Source organism: Lutra lutra, chromosome 5 (assembly GCF_902655055.1).
Source record: "Lutra lutra chromosome 5, mLutLut1.2, whole genome shotgun sequence".
NCBI lineage: Eukaryota > Metazoa > Chordata > Mammalia > Carnivora > Mustelidae > Lutra > Lutra lutra.
This window is the reverse complement of record NC_062282.1, coordinates 34,699,711-34,712,183: the sequence shown is the minus strand read 5'-3', so window position 1 is coordinate 34,712,183 and position 12,473 is coordinate 34,699,711. Positions and strand designations below refer to the sequence as shown.

Genomic DNA, 12,473 nt, shown 5'->3' with positions numbered 1-12,473 from the left:
GACTGTCATGGATTGTGGAAGCTCTCCCAGGAGGAGATCAATGCAGGCCAGCCTTCAGAAGGTGTCCACACACGGAAGCTTTCTCACTGGCTTACCAGCCTCACCTAATCTCTGAGGTTGTAAGGATAGACCAAAACATCAGACCTACATTTGTTTTGGCCTTTGCTATGCAGTACAGAGACTCACACCTCCCATCTAGGAGCCCCACTGAGTCATCCCTCACTACTTCTATTCTGGTTCTTGGCCCTGTCACCTCCATGGTCCTCTGTCATCTTCCCACATGAGTATTCATTCATTCTGCTGTGTCCACACTTCAGGTGACATTTCCAGAATGTTTTTATGCATTGGAAAAGATAATATCTGGGCGCCTGGGTGCTCAGTGGGTTAAGCCTCTGCCTTTGGCTCAGGTCATGATCTCAGGGTCCTGGGATCAAGCCCTGCATCAGGCTCCCTGCTCAGCGGGGAGCCTGCTTCCCCCTCTCTCTGCCTGCCTCTCTGCCTACTTGTAATCTCTGTCTGTCAAAAAAATAAATAAAATCTTTAAAAAAAAAAATCTATCTTAGTTGCCGGGGGGGCTTCTTAAATTCAGGATATCAGGACCTCTCTTTACATCTATCTGTCCCAACCCCAAAGAGTTCAGAAGAAGGTTGGCTTCCCAGACAATTAGTACTTACTGAGAACATAATTTGTAAGTCTCTGTCTCAGGATCAATACAGAAAACAAATATGCCATACAGAGGAATATTGACTATCCAACATCCAAAAGCTCAAAACATAAACTGGAAAGAGCAACAAATAAAATTGTATGTACAATATCTCATTTTTTTTTTTTTTTGGCTTTGTTTTTAACTACCAAAAAAAAAAAAAAAAAACAACTCTGAAATGTTAACCATGATAATCTCTCTGGGATTAAAGATAGGATTAGAAACAGAATTATAGATGATTATTTCTTTCATTTTAACATTTATTTTTGTATTTTTTATAATAATACTAGCAACAATGACATTTACTGTGTGCCAGACACCATTCTAAGAGCTTTACCTGAACCAACTCATTTAATTCTTACAATAATCCTAGAAAGTAGATGCTATTATTATGCCAAAGAAAAGTGAGACACAGAGATCAAATTACGTGCCCAAGGTTACATACATAGTAAGTGAGTCACAAAGCCAGAATTCAAACGCAGCAAGCTATTTCCAGAATGAAGATTTAACCACCTGCAAAAATAAACTATTGGGACTACATCAGAATAAAAAGCTTCTGCAGAGCAAAGGAAATAAACAACAAAACTAAAAGGTAACCTACTGAATGGAAAAAGATATTTACAAATGAGGTGCCCAAGAAAGGGTTAGTATCCAAAACATATAAAGAACTTATACAACTCAACATCCAAGTAACGAATAATCCAATTTATAAATGGGCAGGAGACATGAACAGACATTTCTCCAAAGAAGATATCCAGATGGCCAACAGACACATGAAAAGATGCTCATCATCATTCATCATCAGAGAAATGCAAGTCAAAACTACAATGAGGTATCACCTCATACCTGTCAGAATGGCTAAAATCAACAACACAAGAAACAATAAGTGTTGGAGAGGATGTGGAGAAAAATGCACTATTGGTGGGAATGCAAACTGGTGCAGCCACTCTGGAAAACAGTATAGAGGTTCCTCAGAAAGTTAAAAATAGAGCTACCCTATGATCCAGGAATCACACTATTGGATATTAACCCCCCAAACACACACAAAAAAACACTAATTCAGAGGGATACATGCACCTCTATGTTTATGGCAGCATTATTTACAATAGCCAAATTCTAGAAGCAGCCCAAGTGTCCATCAGTAGATGAACAGAAGAAATAGTATATCATACACAATGGAATATTCCTCATCCATAAAAAAGACTGAAATATTGCCATTTGCAACAACGTGGATGGAGCTAGACAGGATAATGCTAAGTGAAAGAAGTCAGAGAAAGACAAAAATCATATGATTTCATTCCTATGTGGAATTTAAGAAACAAAACAAACAAGCAAAGGGAAAGAAGAGAGAGAGAGAGAGGCAAACCAAGAAACAGACTCTTAACTACAGAGAACAAATGGTTGGTTACCAGAAGGGAGGTGGGTGGGATGATGGGTGAAACAGGTGATGGGGATTAAGGAGTGCACTTACTGTAATGAGCACAGGGTGTTGTATGAAGTGTTGAATCACTATATTGTACACCTGAAATTAATATAACACTGTATGTTAACTATAAAACATTTTTTAAAAAGTAAATAAGACTTAGGGTCCCTGGGTGGCTCAGTCATTTAAAGTGTCTGACTCTTGGCTTTGGCTCAGGTCATGATCTCAGGGTCATGGGATCCAGCCCCCTGTGAGACTCAGGGGCTTAAAAGGGAGTCTCTTTGTCCCTCTCCCTCTGCTCCTTCCCTGGCCCCCAACACACCCCTCCCCCAGCTCGGGCAGGCTCTCCTGTGTGTGTGTGTGTGTGTGTCTCTCTCTCTCTCTCTCTCTCTCTCAAATAAATAAATAAATAAACACAATTTTTTTAAAACATTCTTTAAAAAAACGTAAATAAGACTTAACCACTATTTCTTGCTATCTCTAAAATATGTACTGTTTTACAATACATAGTTCATAATAAAGAAGTATAATCTTCCCTTTTTTAAAAGACTTTCTTTACTTATTTAACAGAGAGAGCGTGCACAATTAGGGGGAGCAGCAGAGGGAGAGGGGTAAGCGGTCTTCCTGCTGAGCAGGGCTCTATGCAGGGAGGGCTTGATCCCAGGACCCCAGGACCTCAGGACCTCAACCTAAGCCGAAGGCAGATGCTCAACCAACTGAGCCACCCAGGTGCACCTAATCTTTCTTTATAATAAAGAAAAAAGGTTTTAAAAAAGAAAAGGAATATAAGACAAGGTAGTCAAGGAGAGAGAGGGTGAAAGAATGAGTGTTTAAAAGGGAATCAAGAGAGGGGCTCCTGGGTGGCTTGGTTGGGTAAGTGTCTGACTCGATCTCAGCTCAGGCCTTGATCTCCTGGTGTGAGTTCAAGCTCCACGTTAAGCTCCATGCGCAGCATGGAGTCAGGAGAAATGACCCTACACTTAGTATCTCTGGATTTGTTACCTCACCTGCAAAACAAGGGGGTGAACAAGACTACATTCTAGAGAAATAATTACCTTGCGCGTTACCAATAATTGGCATGAAAGATGCCTCATCATTTTAGACGTGGCCATCGCATCATTGATTAGTCTATGGCAAATTTGTTGTCTTTGTGTTTTAATTTACACTTTAAAACCCGCATGTCCCATAAAGCAAATGCGCAGAATATAAATAAAAACTCTTAGTAGGGCTAAGGGAATGACCCTGTATGAATGAGAGCACTGATCATTTTTAAAAGACAGAAAGTGGTAAGAAAACAGAAATGGAATGCAAAATGGCCTGGCAGCAGGCATGATTCCAAAGAGCAGCAACCAAGTCATTCAAAAAAGGCCTTGTCCCTGGGAGCTCTGGCTTTTTACCCTCCCACTAGACTTACCCCCTGACTTACCTACCCATTCCCTTGTATTAAATCTAAATTACTCAAACAATGGATGCTAATCTGTGAGAGCAATTCCTCCCTCCTCCTTGATCAACTATTTCTGACACTAGCTCAACTTTGGCTGATCTGGCTAAAGTCCTACGAAATACTCAGCCCTGCTGTCCCGAGCCAGATGCTCCTAGGGCTTTCCCATGCCTGCCATTTTCAAATAAAAGGTGATGCCTGGTTGATTTCTTCCCACCAACTACGTTGCAAAAATAACATAGAAAGGGAAGTTGGAAAGGGTGGAGTGAGAGAGCTATACCCACCCCTATAATAAGATAAAGCATGAAGATTCTGTCTAAAACTGATCAATCAAGACCAGCTACATATGCAAATTATTTAGAAATAGGGAGGTAAGTAATTAAACAGCCAAGAGCCAGAGCAGCCAAACAAATGACCCCGGTATCCAAAGAGGGGGAATGATGATTTGGTTAGAATCTTTTAAAATGCTCTAATTCATAAAATTAGATGAATGCATTATTTGATAAATATTAATGCAATTTTTGAAAGTCAAAACTTGTAATTTAAAGTAAAAAATTACAATTACATAATCAAGTGTGTCTACAAACTGACCCAACTAAATGACCCCAACAAATGGAGATGTAGGTTTTCTTGGTGACTTAAGGACTGGGAAGACAGTATGGTGACAGTATGGAGATGGGAAAACTGCTTCATCTCCTGGCCTGCGTGCGACAGGAGGCAATGGGCCAGTGGGCAGCCAGATCTGCCGCTCAGGCCTGCCTTGGGTTCTCTGACTCAGAGGAGTTTGCTAACTGGGATACCTGAGTTTTCTGGAAAACCATCAAGCTCTCTGTTCTCCTTGGAAGATGAAGAATTCTTTTTAGTTTCCTGCTCTCTCTCTCTCTTGGTTTCCTGTGTCTGTTTGTTTCTCAAATCTCTTTGCATCTGACTTTTTCTCTTTGACTCCCTTTCCCTTAATCTGTGTGTTTTCTGCTCACTGAGCACTCCATTTCCCCTACAGTTTTATTTTTCTCTCTACTCTTGAAGTCTTCTTACCATTCCTACCCTCTCTTCCCCTCCTAATTTTTCTCTGTCTTCGCTGACTCTCTTGTATTTTTGTCTCTCAATTTTCCATGTGGTTAGCTAAAATGACTTGAGTCTTTTGAATGCAACTTGCTCATCTGTAAAACTGGTTAATATCCCTGAGTGTCCTGTGTAATACTGGCTGAGTTCTCCATCTTTGAAGTTCTTGGGAGAAAGTAATTTTAGGAGCTGCAATTTGCTTAATCAAATTTTAGACTATTACCTTCATAAGTCATTTGAATATTTTCTTCTCTTGAAACATATAACTTCAATTCTAGAAAACTTTTTCTAGAATGACAATAGGAAATGATAACAATAGAATGAGACTAATTTTATAAACAACTGGTCCTCTCAACAACTGAAAGAAATCAGCCAATGAACTAAGGCTTTTTAGTCCTTAGTGAAATACTGCAATAAGATTCAAAAAAGGAAGTTGGATTTCACATTATATTTTAATTTTTAAATTTCTCAAAATGAAACTATATATTTGACTGAAAACATTAACCTACTAGGAAGAAATATTTTTTTCTTTTAAAATTCTAAATCTAGAGGCTTTCAAATTTTCCAGTCATGTTCCATCAATGTACAAAATTGATTTTATAGGGTACATTGCTCAGGAATTGTGGATGTATAAAGAATTATAGTTCTTAAAAGACACCAGCATTTGCTAATGAAACTATCTGAATGATGCCACTGCTGCCCCCAGATGAATCCATCTTAACTGAAAACCTAAGGCTTAAACCAAGAGCATAGAGGTCTCTATGGCCTATTGTAGTTATTACCAGGAAATTTAGATTTCATACAAGCCTGCCTTTATTTTAAATGCAGTTTAGTTACTAGAAAAAAGCACACAAATATCAATCCACTAAACTAAATATCCAATCCACATTTTTTCCTAACACAGAAGGAGGCCTCTCTGAAGGGTTTTCCAGGCTTACCACTGAACAGTGGTCAAGCCAAAAATAAACCCAGGAGGCAAATTCAACAGCACACAGAACAGGAGTCCATGGAGAACAGGACTTAGCTTTTCCTCCATTCACCTCCTTCTGGGACCCCCACCCACATTCCCCCATCTCCTAATTAGAGAGCTAATTAGGACTCCAGATTTAAATGCTAAATGGGGAAGGAGATCTGGTGCCAGGCCAGGATTCCTTTAACATCAAACACTCTCTTCCTTCATCCTTCTCCCCTCAGCCCTGTGAGTTGTGGGAAGAGAGCTGGCCCAGCAGGGCTGATTGGCTGGAGGGCAGTGTTTACACTTAGTTGTCCGAGAGGGAAGATCTGTCTCTCAAATTGCAAACTCTGAAAAGATAAAACTTAAAAACAACATGCCCAGGCTTTTAGTACTTTAATGAAAAGAAACAAGTATCTTATAAGCTCAATTATTATTACCATGGTGACATGGGGGGGACGTGAGGAGATCTCAAGAACAGTTCCTGGTTCCAGCCAGGCAGCGTCTCAACAGTGCGGGGCGACTTCTTCGGTTACCATGGCAACCAAAATTAGAAGTGCTTTTGCAACACTAACAGAAACCATCTTTTTAAGTGCTTCTGTGAATCACATTGAATACTGATGATGCAAGCTTGAGGGATACATATATTTCAAACATTAACACGCGCGCGCGCGCACACACACACACACCCCATATTGCCATAAACAAATATTCTTTTTAGATTCCCCCTTGAAATCTTGACTTAACTTGGAATAGATTTTTCGGTCTGTTTTTGTTTCCCTTTTGGATTCCCGCGGTCTCAAGTGCAAACGCGATTTGTTTAATTTCCAAACTTGTCTGAATTGCGCGGGTAAGAGCTCAGAATGTGGCTCATTTGCTCCCATTTTGAAACGGGATGAGGAATGGGGTGGAGGAGGGTGGGTCTAACAGAGAGCCCTCTTGTCTACCTAACTCCGGAGAACGAAAACGGGGGGAGGGTGGGGTGGGGTAGGGGGAGGAGAGGCAAGGAGGGGAAGGAAGAGGGAAGGAGGGAAGGGAAGAAGAAAGTGCGGACCGCTGAATCTTTGCTGCCCTAAGAGCACCTTTATCTCCATCTGCCCAGACGTTGTGTCAGGCACACAAAAGCTGGCCAGAAGTGACATTTTAAAGACCCCGTTGCCATCCTTTCCTGGTCATCCCGGAGCTCCTAATACTCCTGAAGGGACATCCGCGAAGAGGCGACGAGGTTCTTCCTTACTTGTGCCGTCTTCAAAAGCAGCACGATTCTTTAGGGAGCATCGTGGTGCGGGGCGGGCCACAGCCCTTCGCTGTCACTGCCCTCACTGCGAGCCCCCAGCACTCGGCACGAACTGTCCACACCTGGGCTCGCGCCCGAGGGCTCGGGCTCCTGCGCCAGGTGTGCGCCGGGCGAGGCGCGAAGCCGTTCTCCCGGGCTCAGGTGCGGGCGCGCACACCGACGCGGGGCCCGCACGGCGCCGGGACTGGGGGACACACGCGCGCCCACACCCGGGGCGCCCCCCGCGGCGCAGGCACCCGCCCGCACGCGCCAGCGCACCCGCGCCTCCGGCTCCAACGTCCTCTGCTCGCGCGCGCCGACTGCCCGAGAGGGGCCGTCCCCCCGGAGCGCCCACCCTTCTCCTGACCCCAGCTCGCCCCCCGCCCCGCCGGCAGTCGTGTCTCCGTTCGCCCCTCGGCTCGCGGGGGGGCACGGGCGCCGCTCGCAGCCCCAACCCCCCGCCCCGGGTCGGCAACCTGGCGGAGGAGAGGCGGGCGGGGCGGGGGTGCCGGCTGCGAGCCCCGCGGCCCTCGCTTACCTTCGTGGCGAGCCGGGCTGACGGGCTCGGCGGCGCGGGGCCAGGAGCTGCGGGCGGTTGGCGCTGGAGCGCGCGCCGCGCGGTGGGTGCGTGGGTGGCGGGCGCCACGGCCGCGCGGGAGGCTCCCGGAGCTGTCAGGGGCGGCCGCCCAGACCGACAGCGGCCCCGGCCCGGGCTCTGCGGCGGGGACAGAGGCGCCCCGCAGCGTTTCCCGGAGGACCAATCGGGAGCCGAGGGCTGGCCCGGGGGAGGGGGCCGGGGGGCCGGTCAGGCGCCGGGACGCGGGCCCAGACCTTGTAGGCCGGTTTCTATGGCAGCCAGGAAGGAGGGGCTGGAGGGAGGGGGTGCGCGGCGCGGGGACACCCACCGCAGACACTGGAGGAGAGGGGTTTGGCGCTCTCGCAGAGAGAGTCCCTCCTACTGCACGGATGGGAAGCGGCGACACAGCCAAAATAGGGTTGACACAATCCTCGTCAACTCACGCTTCCTACCGAGCCGCTCGAGCCTCTAGATCAAAGATTTCCGCGTCCTTGGGGGGACCGCGACCCAGTAATCTTCCCAACAGAACAGGGTTTTCAGCAAATCACCGTGACAGCTCTTTCGGGTGAGTCTGTCAGGGTTTAGGCTCTGCAGGAAGAAGTGCTAATGCCACCCTCTACCTGGGTCCCTCGCAGACACTAGGTCCGATCCCATTGGTACCACTTAGGCAGTGATTCCCTAATCTCCCGCCTTCTCCCCAACTATAACCTTCCGGCTCATGGTAGGTGCCAGATATTTTTGGCACGGTTTACAAACAGGGAAGCCAAGTCACTGAACTGAGTGTTGAGCAGGGAATGCGATTCACAGAATAGTAAAGGTATAGAGGTTATTTACTGAAGTTAAAGTACTTCATTTTACGAGGAGGAAAGTGAGGTCAGAGAAGTCAGTTAACAAGGGTCACACAACTCGATTAATGCAAAGCCAAGAGCAGCATCCCAAGTCACAGCTCAGTGAGCACTCTTCCCACCTCCTCACACTCCCACATTCTGTATTCCTGATTGCCAGGGTAATATTTACAAAAGCAAAAGTGCTAAGGAGACAAATAACTTTAGTTTAAAAATCTACCTATGGTAGAAATTAGGGAAGCCAAAGATTCCTTTTTTATTTGCCAGGCTCTATTACAGATACTTTCACAAGAGTAACTGATTAAATCCCCAGAATAACCTTGTAAGTTAGGTGTTCTTGTTACCGCTCCTGTTTTGACAGATGAGGAAAGTTAGGCCCAGAAATGTTACTTGACTGCTGGAGATCACAAAGCCATCCAGGGCTGGTGCTGCTCTTGCTGACTCTGCTGCCTCTTGATGAAGGGGGCCAGGAACGGGAACAGCAAGAAACAAAACCTTGGACAGCTCCAGGGTCTGGCTATTGAGATTGCCAAGGAACCAAAACAACCTGGAATGATTGCTTCCTTGGTTGATGAGAGTGGTTATCTCCTTGTGTAGGGAGTGGTTATCTCCTTGTGTAGGATAGAAGTTCTCTGAGAGAAAGGTTTGTCTTTAAAGGGAGGCCCTTTCCAAAAAAGACAAAAGGTTGTTTTGGTTTTTTTTTTTCTTTTAAGAGCAATCTTTAAAATAGTACATGCCATCAGTTGGTTTTGTTTTGTTTTGTTTTGTTTTTTAAGATTTTGTTTTTGGGTAATCTCTACACCCAAAGTGCGGCTCGAACCCACAACCCTGAGATCAAGCATACTGAGCCAGCCAGGTGCCCCTTGTTTTCTTTCTAAAGCAATAAAATACAGGGTAAGACTTTACATGTTTAAAAAATATAAAATGCTCCTTGAACCCTATAACATGGCTGTACATAGGATAGGAGTTCATAAAGAAATTGCCTAGAAGCCAAGAGCCTCAAACTCACAACCTAACATAGACCTTCTCTTGTAGACCTCTCATCATGCCCCCATAAAGCACCATAGATGCTAGATTCTAATGGCTTGTAAGGTGACTGAAGACTTCAGGCTATCCCAGAAAAGGAAAACTTCATCATCAGAGACCACTTTCAAAGTCCATTGGCCAGATTCCATTCCAGGAGCCTCCCGTATCCCTATTTCTCTGGCAGCCATTCTGCTAGGGCTGATTCCCTTGCAAATCAGGACTTTTCCTTCATGCTTTCCCTTCCCTTGGAAGTCCTGGGATCCCCAGGACTTTATATATATATATATATATATATATATTAATGTCACTTAATATGTTAAGTGAAATATATATATTTATATATTATATAATATATACTTATATATAATATAAATTTAATATTTATAAATAATTATATATAAATAATATAAATAAATATAAACATTATATATATATATATATATATATATATATATATATATATATATATTTAGGACTGACTTCTCATTCAATTTCTTCCTCTTGAAAAAAGTGTCATTTTTCTTCTAGACTGGGCCATTCAATAAGTTGATTACACTGTAGCAGTAGATAGAAGTATATAGAAGTTAAAATTCTTGTTTGGAATAGTACGGAGTATTTTCCAACATATTAAGTGGAAGCAAAAGTTACAAAGCAGAATGATACAAATTCGTGATATGTTTGAGTAGAAGGAAATACACTAGATATTAATGTTTTTTGTTACCTGGTGGAATCATAGGTAATTTAAATGATCTTCTTAATAGTTTCCAGCATTTTTTTTCTTTTTTCTACAATGGACATATGTGTCAGAATTCTATTTTTTGAAAGAATTGATGAAACAGTCCGACCTAGTCAATGTAGGTCGTCTCAGTTTTCTAACCCCTGCTCCATTGTGTTGGCAGAAAATAAGTCAAATACAGTCTTAGGAACAGTCCTGCATGGTTCTAACACAGGAGGTAGTGGTTCTATGCTTTGAGAAATACTGGCAATGGCTGAGAGTTTAGAATCTTGAGACATAAAGTTACAACTTGCCTCCTAGCTCTGCCACTGATTAGCTGTATGAATTGTTTTGGTTTCAATCATCGTCTAACCTCAGGTTCTTCATTTGTGCTCTGGGAATTGTGAGAATTAATGAGATAAAGTTTCTGGCAAACAGTTAAATTAGGCTGCCTTAAACTAGAGTCCATGGGGTTGGGGTCGTTTGTAGGAGGTGAAAATATGTTAAAAAACACTTTCATTACAATCTTTAAGTAGTTGGGATTGCAAACAGGTCAGTACTTCTTCTAGTAAGTGCTTAATAATAATAGTTATTATTACTATCTCACGTTCTGAAGGATTGTTCCACGTTAGGTTCTATTCTAGGGCATATAGGGACATTCTACTTTTCTTCTGGACATTGTTACTGGTACACTGCGTCTCTTTGGGATGTGAACCTGGACTAGGGTTTTCCGACCCCTACTTTTCCTTCCTCTTTTCTTCCCATAGGGATATCTGGCAAATCTTGGAAGAGGAGGTGAGGCAAAAGTTCTCTAAGCTGCATCGTGGTGTAAGGTTGGATCTACAACTCAAAAGGCACATCTTTTTCCAAAAGAAATTGTCTTTTAAAAAAAAATAATTTATTTATTTGCCAGAGAGAGTACACACAAGCAGGCAGGAGGCAGGCAGAGGCAGGAAGAGAAGCAGGTTCCCAGCCAAGCAAGGAGCCCGATGTGGGACTCGATCCCAGGACCCCGGGATCATGACCTGAGGTGAAGGCAGAGGCTTAACCAACTGAGCCACCCAGGCATCCCAAGAATTTGTCTCCTTTATCCTGCTAGGGTTCTCTGTGCTTCCTAAGTCTGATCACTCATGTCTTTCAACAATTCAGAAAAATTCTCTATGACCCCTATCTCATGTTTTACCTTTCTTTTAGAAATTCCAATTGGATATTTTTTATGGGTTATGTATGTCTCATTCTAGCTCATGTCTTTTCTCGTGTTTTCCAGATTTTTACCTTTGGTTTAACTTCTTTTGTATTCTGGTAATTTCTCCAGATCGATCTTATATTTAACTAATTCTCTTGAGCTGTAATTAATGAACTATTTAAACTGAACACTGGTCTTTATAAACCTTGACAGTGCAAATATAACGAAATCAGGAGGTGGAAATATGAGAATGCCAAGTTCATCCTTTCACAGCAAAGGGTCAACTGACAAGTTTAAAACTGAATCAAAATTAGTATTTGTTAACATATTTGTCCTTCACTTCATAAGAATCTTTTGAGAACTAATATTTCTCTTAGTAAAGAAAGATTTATCTGTGCCTTACTATTTTATTCTGCTTATTTGTTAAATTCAAGCAAAATTAAACTGAAAGAATTAAAACGATCATGGCAATGCTCTTTTAAAAAGTACCTCCCACATCTCTCTCCCTCCTCCTTTTCTGCCGCCGCCTTCTTCTTCTCCCCATTCTCTTCCTTCTCTTCCTTCTCTCTTTCGTGTATGTGTGTGTGTGTGTGTGTGTGTCTAGCTAGATATTTACATATTTATGTAATGTTAACAATAGTTATTTCTGGTTAATCAGTCTTAGAGTGATTTTTTTATTTTTTTCTTTCTTATTTCCTAAAATATGTGAATCTTTTACTTGAGTAGGTGTGATTTAACATCAATAACCAAAAATGAAGAAAAAAGAGGTTAACCCTCTTTCTTCGCTTAAGAAAGAGGTTGACCCTCTGCCTTCGGCTCAGCTCATGATCTCAGGGTCCTGGGATCTAGTCCCGCATCGGGCTCTCTGCTCAGCGGGGAGCCTCCTTCCCCCCCGTCTCCCGCCTGCCTCTGCCTACTTGTGATCTCTCTCTCTCTCTCTGTCAAATAAATAAATAAAATCTTAAAAAAAAAAGAGGTTGCAAATTTCAGTAGCCAAGGGGCCACTACCTCTCCCTCTGCCAGTCAGCTTAAATTCTATTGATATTCTCGATACTTACAATTCACTTCAGATCTTCCTATCTCATTTACTCTGATGTTCAATATTGAACTTTCTTCCTGAAGATAAAATACAACAAACAGTGAAGAGAGAAAAGAATTGTGATCTTGAGAGATTTTCATTATAAAATCTGAGTCCCTGAGATCCTCACTATAGTAACAACTGTACTCCAAACTTTTCTTGACTGTGCAACCAGCCATGTATAGCAAT

General features: G+C 43.0%; 1 protein-coding gene across 3 annotated transcripts in view; it reads right to left on the bottom strand.

The window, feature by feature from the left end:
* The window catches only part of NIM1K (NIM1 serine/threonine protein kinase), a 58,287-nt gene extending 50,709 nt beyond the window's left edge, over positions 1-7,578 (bottom strand). For all 3 annotated transcript variants that reach the window (XM_047731147.1, XM_047731148.1, XM_047731149.1), the window contains exon 1: positions 7,396-7,578. The gene's annotated coding sequence lies outside the window, so the exon portion shown is untranslated. The remainder of the gene's footprint in view (positions 1-7,395) is intronic.
* Positions 7,579-12,473: the final 4,895 nt, after the last annotated feature.